The sequence below is a fragment of the Carcharhinus amblyrhynchos genome, unplaced genomic scaffold, assembly GCF_965287045.1.
Source record: "Carcharhinus amblyrhynchos unplaced genomic scaffold, sCarAmb.v2.hapA scaffold_740, whole genome shotgun sequence".
Lineage (NCBI taxonomy): Eukaryota > Metazoa > Chordata > Chondrichthyes > Carcharhiniformes > Carcharhinidae > Carcharhinus > Carcharhinus amblyrhynchos.
In genome coordinates, this window is record NW_027650480.1 from 20,001 (window position 1) to 33,516 (window position 13,516).

The following is a 13,516-nucleotide window of genomic DNA, read 5'->3' on the forward strand; positions in this document are numbered from 1 at the left end:
CGGCCTTCACAACACACGACAGCGCAGAGTTGCTGAGCAGAGACTGATAGCCAAGTTCCACACACATGAGGACGGCCTCAACCGGGATCTTGGGTTCATGTCGCACTATCTGTAACCCCCGTGACTTGCCTGGGTTTACAAACCCTCACTTACTGTACTGTCTGGAGACAATACACATCTCTTTAAACTGTGATCAGTGCTCCTACCACTCACATTGTCAGCCACTTCAGGTCTTGAACAGCAGGTTAGGTGTAAGGATTCGCATTTTAATCAGTAATCTCTAAACTGTCTGTGCTTTATATGCTCTGTCTGAGGCCAGAACTCTCCATTCACCTGACGAAGAGGCTGTCCCCTCGAAAGCTAGTGAGAATATTATCAAATAAATAGGTTGGACTAAAACCTGGTGTTGTCAGACTTTTTACTGTGTTTACGCCAGTCCAACGCCGGCATACCCACATCATGACTACTATCTGATCTTCAGGTCATCGTTGGTCTCTGGTGTAGTACCGGAAGATTGGAGGATAGCGAATGTTGTCCCATTGTTTAAGAAGGGGAACAGAGACTTCCCCGGGAATTATAGACCGGTGAGTCTCACTTCTGTTGTGGGCAAGGTTTTAGAAAGAATTATTAGGGATAGGATTTATAGTTATTTGGAGAGTAATGAATTGATTGGAGATAGTCAGCATGGTTTTGTGGAGGGTAGGTCGTGCCTTACTAACCTTATTGAGATCTTTGAGAAAGTGACCAAAGAGGTGGATGGGGGTAAGGCAGTGGACGTGGTATATATGGATTTTAGTAAGGCGTTTGATAAGGTTCACCATGGAAGGCTTCTGCAGAAAATGCAGATGTATGGGATTGGGGGTGATCTAGGGAATTGGATCAGGAATTGGCTAGCGGATAGGAGACAGAGGGTGGTGGTTGATGGTAAATATTCATCATGGAGTACAGTTACGAGTGGTGTGCCTCAGGGATCTGTTTTGGGGCCACTGCTGTTTGTAATTTTTATTAATGATCTGGATGAGGGTATAGTTGGGTGGATTAGTAAATTTGCTGATGACACCAAAGTCGGAGGTGTGGTAGATTGTGAGGAAGGGTGTCGAAGTTTGCAGGGTGACTTGGACAGGTTGCAGAGCTGGGCCGAGAGGTGGCGGATGGAATTTAATGTGGAGAAGTGTGAGGTAATCCATTTCGGTAGGAATAACAGATGTGTCGAGTATAGGGCTAACGGGAGGACTTTGAATAGTGTGGATGAGCAGAGGGATCTAGGTGTATGTGTACATAGATCCCTGAAGGTTGGGAATCAAGTAGATAAGGTTGTTAAGAAGGCGTACGGTGTCTTGGCGTTTATTGGTAGGGGGATTGAATTTAGGAGTCGCAGCGTCATGTTGCAACTGTACACAACTCTGGTGCGGCCGCACTTGGAGTACTGTGTGCAGTTCTGGTCCCCACATTACAGGAAGGATGTGGAGGCTTTGGAGAGGGTGCAGAGGAGGTTTACCAGGATGTTGCCTGGTATGGAGGGGAGGTCCTATGAGGAGAGGCTGAGGGATTTGGGGTTGTTTTCGTTGGAAAGAAGGCGGCTAAGAGGGGATCTTATTGAAACATATAAGATGATTAGAGGTTTAGATAGGGTGGACAGTGATAGCCTTTTACCTCGGATGGAGAAAGCTAGCACGAGGGGGCATGGCTTTAAATTAAGGGGGGGTAGTTATAGGACGGATGTCAGGGGTAGGTTCTTTACCCAGAGGGTGGTGAGGGATTGGAATGCCCTGCCTGCTGCAGTTGTAAATGCGCCTAGTTTGGGGGCGTTTAAGAGATCCGTGGATAGGTTTATGGACGAAAAGGGATTGGTTTAGATTAGTGGGTCATTGTTTTTTTTTAAAAACATCTGGTCGGCGCAACATCGTGGGCCGAAGGGCCTATTCTGCGCTGTAATGTTCTATGTTCTATGTTCTATTAATCCACCTAACCTGCACATCTTTGGACACTAAGGGGCAATTTAGCATGGCCAATCCACCTAATTTGTCATCTTTGGACACTAAGGGGCAATTTAGCGTGGCCAATCCACCTAATTTGTCATCTTTGGGCACTAAGGGGCAATTTAGCATGGCCAATCCACCTAATTTGTCATCTTTGGACACTAAGGGGCAATTTAGCATGGCCAATCCACCTAATTTGTCATCTTTGGGCACTAAGGGGCAATTTAGCATGGCCAATCCACCTAATTTGTCATCTTTGGACACTAAGGGGCAATTTAGCATGGCCAATCCACCTAATTTGTCATCTTTGGACACTAAGGGGCAATTTAGCATGGCCAATCCACCTAATTTGTCATCTTTGGACACTAAGGGGCAATTTAGCATGGCCAATCCACCTGCACATCTTTGGAGTGTGGGAGGAAACCGGAGCACCCGGAGGAAACCCACGCAGACAGGGGCAGAGTCTTCACAGTGACCCAAGGCCGGGAATCGAACCCATGTCCCCCCGGCGCTGTGAGGCAGCGGCGCCAACCCGCTGTGCCACCCCGGCGGCTAGTTCGGCCTTCGTTGGAACGCGTGCCACTGGCCCTTTTGACGTGGGTGACCCCGCGACTGTGCGGGTTCAACTCCAGCTGCCATCTCTCTCTCTCTGCCCAAGGCTGTGGTCTTTGCCCGCAGGTGCTGAAGGACCTACCCCGTATCGAGGGTCGCCCCGGAGCCTCCCTGACGCCGCTCAACTTCGAGAACCTAGAGAAAGACCTACAGGCGCGGCACGAGGACGAGATCACCACCGAGGATGTCATGTCGTCCGCCATGTACCCCAAAGTCTTCGATGAGTTCAAGGATTTCATCAACCAGTTCGGACCCGTCGAGTGCCTCAACACTCGCCTCTTCCTCGAGGGACCCAAGATCGCTGAGGTCTTCCAGGTGAGGCCCCTGCCCCCCGTCAGAGCGCGGAACCTGACCACTCGGCCCATCGGGGCAAGACTAGCCCCAAATCGCCCAAACAAGCGAGTCCCACATTCTCCCCCACTCCCCCCGTAGGAGCGAGTCCCACATTCTCCCCCACTCCCCCCCCGTGGGAGTGAGTCCCACATTCTCCCCCACTCCCCCCGCGGGAGCGAGTCCCACATTCTCCCCCACCCCCCCCGTGGGAGTGAGTCCCACATTCTCCCCCACTCCCCGTGGGAGTGAGTCCCACATTCTCCCCCACTCCCCGTGGGAGCGAGTCCCACATTCTCCCCCACTCCCCCCGTGGGAGCGAGTCCCACATTCTCCCCCACTCCCCGTGGGAGCGAGTCCCACATTCTCCCCCACTCCCCCCCCGTGGGAGCGAGTCCCACATTCTCCCCCACTCCCCCCCCGTGGGAGTGAGTCCCACATTCTCCCCCACTGCCCGTGGGAGTGAGTCCCACATTCTCCCCCACTCCCCCCCCGTGGGAGTGAGTCCCACATTCTCCCCCACTCCCCCCGTGGGAGTGAGTCCCACATTCTCCCCACTCCCCCCGTGGGAGCGAGTCCCACATTCTCCCCCACTCCCCCCGTGGGAGCGAGTCCCACATTCTCCCCCACTCCCCGTGGGAGTGAGTCCCACATTCTCCCCCACTCCCCGTGGGAGCGAGTCCCACATTCTCCCCCACGAGGGGATTTGATTTATTATTGTCACATGTATCGAGATACAGTGAAAAGTTTTGTTTCTTGTGCACTATACAGACAAAGCATACCATTCATAGAGAAGGAAAGGAGAGGGTGCAGAATGTAGTGTTACAGTCACAGCGAGGGTGTAGAGAAAGATCAGCTTAATATTTGATTTGATTTATTATTGTCACGTGTCTCGGGATACAGTGAAAAGTATTGTTTCTTGCGCGCTATACAGACAAAGCATACCGTTCATAGAGAAGGAAAGGAGGGAGCGCAGAATGTAGTGACGGAGAAATTGAACTAAAGAGTGTAAAAGAACGAGAATAAAGTTTTACGAGCGCAGAACGAGAGTAAGTGATGGATTTGGAAGGTTCGCTTGTAAGGAATCGCCCGTCGGAATAAAAACAACAGGGAGAGGGGGGAAGGAAGTTACGGTGGGGCGTGGGGGGGGGTGGAGGGCGGGGGGGGGGGTCTGGGTACCACAGGGCAAAGTTGCTGGAATTCTACTGCCCTGTTGCCAGGGGAAATCAAGAAGGGGGTGGAAAAATGGGAAGGGGAGCCCCCACTGATCTGGGGAGGAGTGAGGTGGGGGGGGTGGGTAGATGCCTCACACCAGGAGACAGATCACTGCACCTTGGCTTGTCTCACAACCGCTGTTCCCCCACGGAGAGTGGGGGGGGAGGCAGGGGATCCCGACAAAAGGGGTCACGTCCAGGGTCTCACGATCTGATTCCAGAGTTCAGTTCACCCGGTGACCTCTCTCCGGGTGGCTCGGTACCTGGTCCTGAGCGACAGGCCCCCCGGGGATGACAATCCCCTCTCAGTCCCGTTGCCGAGACGGATGGCGTTCCCTCTCTGTTGCTCTGTCACTCGACACAAACACGCAGGCCTCCGCACCCTCGCGCGCTTGTTTCTTTCACCCGTATGTACCTAAACTGTTCACAAGTAACAGGGTGTAACCCTGAGGTGGCACAGTGGGGTTAGCACTGCTGCCTCACAGCGCCAGGGGAACCGGGTTCGATTCCCGGACTCGGGTCACTGTCTGTGTGGAGTCTGCGCGTTCTCCTCGTGTCTGCGTGGGTTTCCTCCGGGTGCTCCGGTTTCCCCCCACAGTCCACAGTGTAGGTTAGGTGGATTAGCCATGCTAAATTACCCCTTAGTATCCAAAGATGTGCAGGTTAGGTGGATTTGCCGTACTAAATGCCCCTTAGTGTCCAAAGATGTGTAGGTTAGGTGGATTGGCCATGCTAAATTGCCCCTTAGTGTCCAAAGATGTGCAGGTTAGGTGGATTGGCCATGCTAAATTGCCCCTTAGTGTCCAAAGATGTGCAGGTTAGGTGGATTGGCCATGCTAAATTACCCCTTAGTATCCAAAGATGTGTAGGTTAGGTGGATTGGCCATGCTAAATTGCCCCTTAGTGTCCAAAGATGTGCAGGTTAGGTGGATTGGCCATGCTAAATTGCCCCTTAGTGTCCAAAGATGTGCAGGTTAGGAGGATTTGCCATGCTAAATTGCCCCTCAGTGTCCAAAGATGTGCAGGTTAGGTAGATTGGCCATGCTAAATTGCCCCTTAGTATGCAAAGATGTGCGGGTTAGGTGGATTTGCCATGCTAAATTATCCCTTAATGTCCAAAGATGTGCGGGTTAGGTGGATTGGCCATGCTAAATTGCCCCTTAGTGTCCAAAGATGTGCAGGTTAGGTGGATTGGCCATGCTAAATTGCCCCTTAGTGTCCAAAGATGTGTAGGTTAGGTGGATTGGCCATGCTAAATTGTCCCTTAGTATCCAAAGATGTGCAGGTTAGGTGGATTGGCCATGCTAAATTGTCCCTTAGTATCCAAAGATGTGCAGGTTAGGTGGATTGGCCATGCTAAATTGTCCCTTAGTGTCCAAAGATGTGCAGGTTAGGGGGATTGGCCATGCTAAATTGCCCCTTAGTGTCCAAAGATGTGCAGGTTAGGTGGATTGGCCATGCTAAATTGTCCCTTAGTGTCCAAAGATGTGCAGGTTAGGGGGATTGGCCATGCTAAATTGCCCCTTAGTGTCCAAAGATGTGCAGGCCTCCACTCGGAAAACACCCAGAGACCAGGGAAACACCCTGGGAGCCTGGGCCTCCACTCTGCTGGTCTCTAGTGACCCCCCCCCAGCCCTGGGGCTGGAGCCCCTTCCACCCCCTGCCAACCTCTCCCCGGCCCCCAAACTGTGTCTCCAGAGACGCCTCTCAACTCCGCCCTCCCTCTGAAATGGGGCGGGCGAGACACTCAGTTCAAGGCGGGGGGGCAGTTTGGGCCTGGCCTGGGCCTGGATCAGCGACGCCCAGGAGAGAATTTTAAAATCCAGTCTGGAGGGCGGCGAAGGGAAGAACTCTTCCCGAAATGTTTCACGGCAAGAAAGCACTTTCTAAATGAACATATCACTCAAGCTAACTGGCATCTATTACTGTGCCAGAGTATTTTTGTTAATGAAATCAAACAAAACAGCCATAATCAGTGCCTCATGAATATTCTATTTCACAAATTGCATCCATTACTGTCTTACTTAACACTTAGTTCCTATTCAGCTCCCAGAAGAACATCAATCCTGAATCCCTCATCACAGCACCCGGCTCCTCCATCCCACTTCCCCTCCCTACCCACAGCACGGGGTTAGAGACAGAGTAAAGCTCCCTCTACACTGTTCCCCCCATCAAACACTCCCAGGACAGGGACAGCACGGGGTTAGATACAGAGTAAAGCTCCCTCTACACTGTCCCCCCCATCAAACACTCCCAGGACAGGTACAGCACGGGGTTAGATACAGAGTAAAGCTCCCTCTACACTGTTCCCCCATCAAACACTCCCAGGACAGGGACAGCACGGGGTTAGATACAGAGTAAAGCTCCCTCTACACTGTCCCCCCCATCAAACACTCCCAGGACAGGTACAGCACGGGGTTAGATACAGAGTAAAGCTCCCTCTACACTGTTCCCCCATCAAACACTCCCAGGACAGGTACAGCATGGGGTTAGATACAGAGTAAAGCTCCCTCTACACTGTCCCCCCATCAAACACTCCCAGGACAGGTACAGCATGGGGTTAGATACAGAGTAAAGCTCCCTCTACACTGTCCCCCCATCAAACACTCCCAGGACAGGTACAGCACGGGGTTAGATACAGAGTAAAGCTCCCTCTACACTGTCCCCCCATCAAACACTCCCAGGACAGGTACAGCACGGGGTTAGATACAGAGTAAAGCTCCCTCTACACTGTCCCCCCATCAAACACTCCCAGGACAGGTACAGCACGGGGTTAGATACAGAGTAAAGCTCCCTCTACACTGTCCCCCCCATCAAACACTCCCAGGACAGGTACAGCACGGGGTTAGATACAGAGTAAAGCTCCCTCTACACTGTCCCCCCCATCAAACACTCCCAGGACAGGTACAGCACGGGGTTAGATACAGAGTAAAGCTCCCTCTACACTGTCCCCCCCATCAAACACTCCCAGGACAGGTACAGCACGGGGTTAGATACAGAGTAAAGCTCCCTCTACACTGTCCCCCATCAAACACTCCCAGGACAGGTACAGCACGGGGTTAGATACAGAGTACAGCTCCCTCTACACTGTCCCCCCATCAAACACTCCCAGGACAGGTACAGCACGGGGTTAGATACAGAGTAAAGCTCCCTCTACACTGTCCCCCCATCAAACACTCCCAGGACAGGTACAGCACGGGGTTAGATACAGAGTAAAGCTCCCTCTACACTGTTCCCCCATCAAACACTCCCAGGACAGGGACAGCACGGGGTTAGATACAGAGTAAAGCTCCCTCTACACTGTCCCCCCATCAAACACTCCCAGGACAGGTACAGCATGGGGTTAGATACAGAGTAAAGCTCCCTCTACACTGTCCCCCCATCAAACACTCCCAGGACAGGTACAGCACGGGGTTAGATACAGAGTAAAGCTCCCTCTACACTGTCCCCACCATCAACACTCCCAGGACTGGCACAGCACGGGGTTAGATACAGAGTAAAGCTCCCTCTACACTGTCCCCCATCAAACACTCCCAGGACAGGTACAGCACGGGGTTAGATACAGAGTAAAGCTCCCTCAACAATGTCCCCCCATCAAACACTCCCAGGACAGGTACAGCACGGGGTTAGATACAGAGTAAAGCTCCCTCTACACTGTCCCCCCCATCAAACACTCCCAGGGCAGGTACAGCACGGGGTTAGATACAGAGTAAAGCTCCCTCTACACTGTCCCCCATCAAACACTCCCAGGACAGGTACAGCACGGGGTTAGATACAGAGTAAAGCTCCCTCTACACTGTCCCCCCCATCAAACACTCCCAGGACAGGTACACACAGGGTTAGATACAGAGTAAAGCTCCCTCTACACTGTCCCCCATCAAACACTCCCAGGACAGGTACAGCACGGGGTTAGATACAGAGTAAAGCTCCCTCAACAATGTCCCCCCATCAAACACTCCCAGGACAGGTACAGCACGGGGTTAGATACAGAGTAAAGCTCCCTCTACACTGTCCCCCCCATCAAACACTCCCAGGGCAGGTACAGCACGGGGTTAGATACAGAGTAAAGCTCCCTCTACACTGTCCCCCATCAAACACTCCCAGGACAGGTACAGCACGGGGTTAGATACAGAGTAAAGCTCCCTCTACACTGTCCCCCCCATCAAACACTCCCAGGACAGGTACACACAGGGTTAGATACAGAGTAAAGCTCTGTGTCACCCACCCTGTCCTGCGGGGAGATGTGTCTTGAGAATGTTGATTGAAGTGGAAGTGTTTTATTGATAATGCAGTAACCAATCTCCAGACAGCCAGAGAATGATTTCCAATACCAGACCTGCCTGCTCGGAGCTGGGAACAGCTCATTACAATCTAACAGTTCTGCAGTAAAGCTCTCACAATCCCATCCAACACAGAACCACCAAATCAATGTCACTGCAAGGAATGGCAAACAAGTCCCACAGTGGGTTAGCACTGCTGCCTCACAGTGCCAGGGACCCGGGTTCGATTCCCGGCTCGGGTCACTGTCTGTGTGAGCTTGCACATTCTCCCCATGTCTGCGTGGGTTTCCTCCCACAGTCTGAAAGACGTGCAGGTTAGGTGCGAAATTCTCCCTCAGTGTAACCCAAACAGGCACAGGAGTGTGGCGACTGGGGGGATTTTCACAGTAACTGCATTGCAGTGTTAATGTAAGCCTACTTCATAGAATCCTTACAGCGCAGAATGAGGCACTGACCACAATCCCACCCAGGCCCTATCTCCATAACCCCATGTATTTATCCTGCCAATCTCCCTGACACCACCATTAATTTAGCATGGCCAATCCACCTAACCTGCACATCTTTGGACATATAGAGATTGAATGTGAGATTATCGATAGATGGAGGGAGAGGGATGGATGGAGCGGGAGATAGATGGATAGGTAGACAGATAGGGAAAGGGGGGGGGGAGAGAGAGGGAGAGCGATGGATAGAGAGATAGATCGATAGAGATATAGATAGATCGATAGATAGATAGAGAGATGAATAGAGAGACGGACAGAGAGATAGATAGGCAGATAGGGAAAGGGAGAGAGGGAGAGAGGCGCGTGGAGAGTTAAATAGAGAGATAGATAGATAAGGAAAGAGAGAGGGAGAGAGAGACAGATAGAGAGACAAATAGAGAGATAGAAAGACAGGGAACGTGAGAGGGAGAGAGAGGATAGAGAGATAGACAGGGAAAGAGTGAGGGAGATAGATCGAGAGATAGATAGATAGATTGATCGATAGAGATATAGATAGATCGATAGAGAGACGGATAGAGAGATAGATAGCCTGCTGCAGTTGTAAATGCGTCTAGTTTGGGGGCGTTTAAGAGATCTCTGGATAGGTTTATGGACGAAAAGGGATTGGTATAGGCTAGTGGGTCATTGTTTTTGTAACTGGTCGGCGCAACATCGTGGGCCGAAGGGCCTGTTCTGCGCTGTAATGTTCTATGTTCTATGTTCTATTAAATAGGGAAAGAGGGAGAGAGATGGATAGAGAGATAGATAGAGAGGTTAACAGATAAGGAAAGAGAGGGAAAGAGATGGATTGAGAGATCGATAGATAGAGAGATGGATAGCAAGACAGATAGATAGACAGATAGGGAAAGAGAGAGAGAGAGACAGATAGAGAGACAAATAGAGAGATAGATAGATAGGGAAAGTGAGAGGGAGAGAGAGGATAGAGAGATAGATAGAGAGATAAACAGATAGGGAAAGTGAGAGGGAGAGAGATGGATAGAGAGATAGATAGAGGGATGGATAGAGAGATAGATAGAGAGATGGATAGAGAGATACATAGAGAGATAGATAGAGAGATACACAGAGAGATGGATAGAGAGATAGATAGAGAGATGGATAGAGAGATACATAGAGAGATGGATAGAGAGATAGATAGCGTGAACAATAGATAGATAGGGAAAGAGAGAGGGAGAGAGCAAGAGAGATGGATAGAGAGATAAGGAAAGAGAGAGAGCAAGAGTGAGATAGATGGATAGACAGACTGACAGACAAGACAGATAGATAGTATAATGAGATAGATAGATAGAAAAATAGGAGAGATATAGAAATAGAAAAAGTGAGAAATAGAGAAAGTGAGAGTGATAGATAGATAGATAGAGAGACAGACAGACAGAAACGTGAAAAGGAATGAGAGCGGGCCGGTGGGAGTTAGGGACGGAGAGTTGGGTTAGACCAGGCCTGTCGTAGCTGTAGCGAGCGGGGTTGTACTGGGCAGGTTTTGACCTGTTCTTTCCCCCCTGGTGCAGGTGGAACTGGAACGGGGGAAGACACTCCACATTAAAGCCCTGGCACTGGGAGACCTGAACATCGCGGGACAGCGGGAAGTCTTCTTCGAGATGAACGGGCAGCTGCGTTCCGTCCTGGTCAAGGACACCCAGGCCATGAAGGTGAGGGGTGGTGGGGTAGGGGGAGAGGGGGGAAACAAGCTGATAGTGGCATGGGTTAGATGGGCAGAACGGCCTCCTGCTGTTCCTGGATTGATCTGCCTGCGGTGTGGAGGGAGCAGAGGTCCAGGAACGGCGAGGAGCACCTTGGTTAGAGGTTTCAGTGTTAGCTTACACAGCAAGATCCCACAAAGAGCGAAGGTCAAAGGGCGCGAGGCTGAGCTGACGGAGCCTGGGGAATAAAGCAGACAACACCCCCCCCCCCCCCCCCCGAGAGAGTGGGTAAAGCCTGCCCCGCTGTACCCCCCCCTGTGCACAGAGGGTACACCCCACAGCGCTCGGATGGTGCAGCACTGCCACCTAGTGCCCAGGCGTGCAAGTGGCAACTCTGCGCAGTTCCCTCTCTCTCTCTCTCAGACACACTTTGCCCACATGCAGCCTGTCCATAAGCATAGACCCACAGGACGCCAACAGCGAAGGACTCTCCGAAAGAACATCTCAAACAGGCCCTCCCCTCTGGCCCTGTAACCCCAACTAACCCGCACATCTTTGGACACTAAGGGACAATTTAGCATGGCCAATCCACCTAACCTGCACATCTTTGGACATTAAGGGGCAATTTAGCATGGCCAATCCACCTAACCTGCACATCTTTGGACATTAAGGGGCAATTTAGCATGGCCAATCCCCCTAACCTGCACATCTTTGGACGTTAAGGGGCAATTTAGCACGGCCAATCCACCTAACCTACACATCTTTGGACACTAAGGGACAATTTAGCATGGCCAATCCACCTAACCTGCACATCTTTGGACACTAAGGGACAATTTAGCATGGCCAATCCACCTAACCTACACATCTTTGGACACTAAGGGGCAATTTAGCATGGCCAATCCACCCTAACCTACACATCTTTGGACACTAAGGGACAATTTAGCATGGCCAATCCACCTAACCTACACATCTTTGGACACTAAGGGACAATTTAGCATGGCCAATCCACCTAACCTGCACATCTTTGGACATTAAGGGGCAATTTAGCACGGCCAATCCACCTAACCTACACATCTTTGGACACTAAGGGGCAATTTAGCATGGCCAATCCCCCTAACCTGCACATCTTTGGACATTAAGGGGCAATTTAGCACGGCCAATCCACCTAACCTACACATCTTTGGACACTAAGGGACAATTTAGCATGGCCAATCCACCTAACCTACACATCTTTGGACACTAAGGGACAATTTAGCATGGCCAATCCACCTAACCTACACATCTTTGGACACTAAGGGGCAATTTAGCATGGCCAATCCACCTAACCCACACATCTTTGGACACTAAGGGACAATTTAGCATGGCCAATCCACCCTAACCTACACATCTTTGGACACTAAGGGACAATTTAGCATGGCCAATCCACCTAACCTACACATCTTTGGACACTAAGGGGCAATTTAGCATGGCCAATCCACCTAACCCACACATCTTTGGACACTAAGGGGCAATTTAGCATGGCCAATCCACCCTAACCTACACATCTTTGGACACTAAGGGACAATTTAGCATGGCCAATCCACCTAACCTGCACATCTTTGGACACTAAGGGGCAATTTAGCATGGCCAATCCACCTAACCCACACATCTTTGGACACTAAGGGGCAATTTAGCATGGCCAATCCACCCTAACCTACACATCTTTGGACACTAAGGGACAATTTAGCATGGCCAATCCACCTAACCTACACATCTTTGGACACTAAGGGACAATTTAGCATGGCCAATCCACCTAACCTACACATCTTTGGACACTAAGGGACAATTTAGCATGGCCAATCCACCTAACTTATACTTCTGGGGGCATTAAGGGGCAATTTAGCCAATTCACTTTAACTCTCTCCCCTTCTTCTTGTGTGTCTCTTTCTCTCTCCATCCCCGACCACCCCCCCCCCCATGACAGGAGATGCACTTCCACCCCAAGGCGCTGAAGGACGTGAAGGGGCAGATTGGCGCCCCCATGCCCGGGAAGGTGGTCGACATCAAGGTGAAGGAGGGTGGGCGGATTGAGAAGGGGAAGCAGCTGTGCGTGCTGAGTGCCATGAAGATGGAGACCGTGGTCAACTCTCCGATATCCGGCACCATCAAGAAGATCTACGTCACCCGCGACATGCACTTGGAGGGCGACGATCTCATCCTGGAGATCGAGTGAGGCCTCGGCGCCTCCTCGCTAGCCGCCGCCTGGGGAGGGACTGTCCCCCGCGAGCAAGACCCCACCCCAAAACCAACAACTCCCCACCGTTGTCCATGGCGGGACAGGAATTTGGGACTCTTACTCTACAAAGACTAACTCATCGATTCTTCAGTGGCAATCTCTCTTGCCCCCTCCTCCACCCCCTCTCCCTTTCCGCCAACTCCCCCGCCCCACCTCCCTTCCACCCACCACCCCCCCCCCCTCCAACAACCGCCCCCCCCCCCCCCCCCCCCAAATATCATCACCCAAACCCAATCCACATGGGACACGCATCCCGTTACCCCAAATGTGGTTTTTGTACAGGTCTCGCACAGAGGGTAGTGGGTGTGGTGTTGCGGGGGGGGTGGGGGGTGGAGGAGACGGACATAGGAAATTATTGCGCGCCGCTCGCCTACCAGATGACGGAGGCGTTGGAGACTTCCGGGAGGTGTGGCGTTCCGGATCCGGCAAGTTGCGGAAGGGTTTCGGGGCGGGCCACAGCCAGCTACGGAAGTATTAAAGAAAATGTGTATTGATTTATAAATATATATATATAAAAGCATTGATTAGACTCTCAAACCTCGGAGTGAAGGTCAGCATTAAACACACTCACACTCAGGTTTCGCTACGTTACGCCCCGTGCCATTCGCGAGGACGAACATGTCCCAATCCATTCTGTACCGACTTAGCAAGTGTGGGGTCTCAGCCTTCTCTGCAACTGAAAATGA

At 51.5% G+C, this 13,516-nt stretch overlaps 1 pseudogene across 1 annotated transcript in view; it reads left to right on the forward strand.

Moving 5' to 3' along the window:
- LOC145340046 (pyruvate carboxylase, mitochondrial-like) overlaps nucleotides 1-12,967 on the forward strand; it is a 25,557-nt pseudogene extending 12,590 nt beyond the window's left edge. The window contains exons 3-5 of the transcript XR_013886201.1: nucleotides 2,658-2,906; nucleotides 10,424-10,564; nucleotides 12,519-12,967. The product of XR_013886201.1 is annotated as a pyruvate carboxylase, mitochondrial-like (transcript). The remainder of the gene's footprint in view (nucleotides 1-2,657; nucleotides 2,907-10,423; nucleotides 10,565-12,518) is intronic.
- Nucleotides 12,968-13,516: the final 549 nt, after the last annotated feature.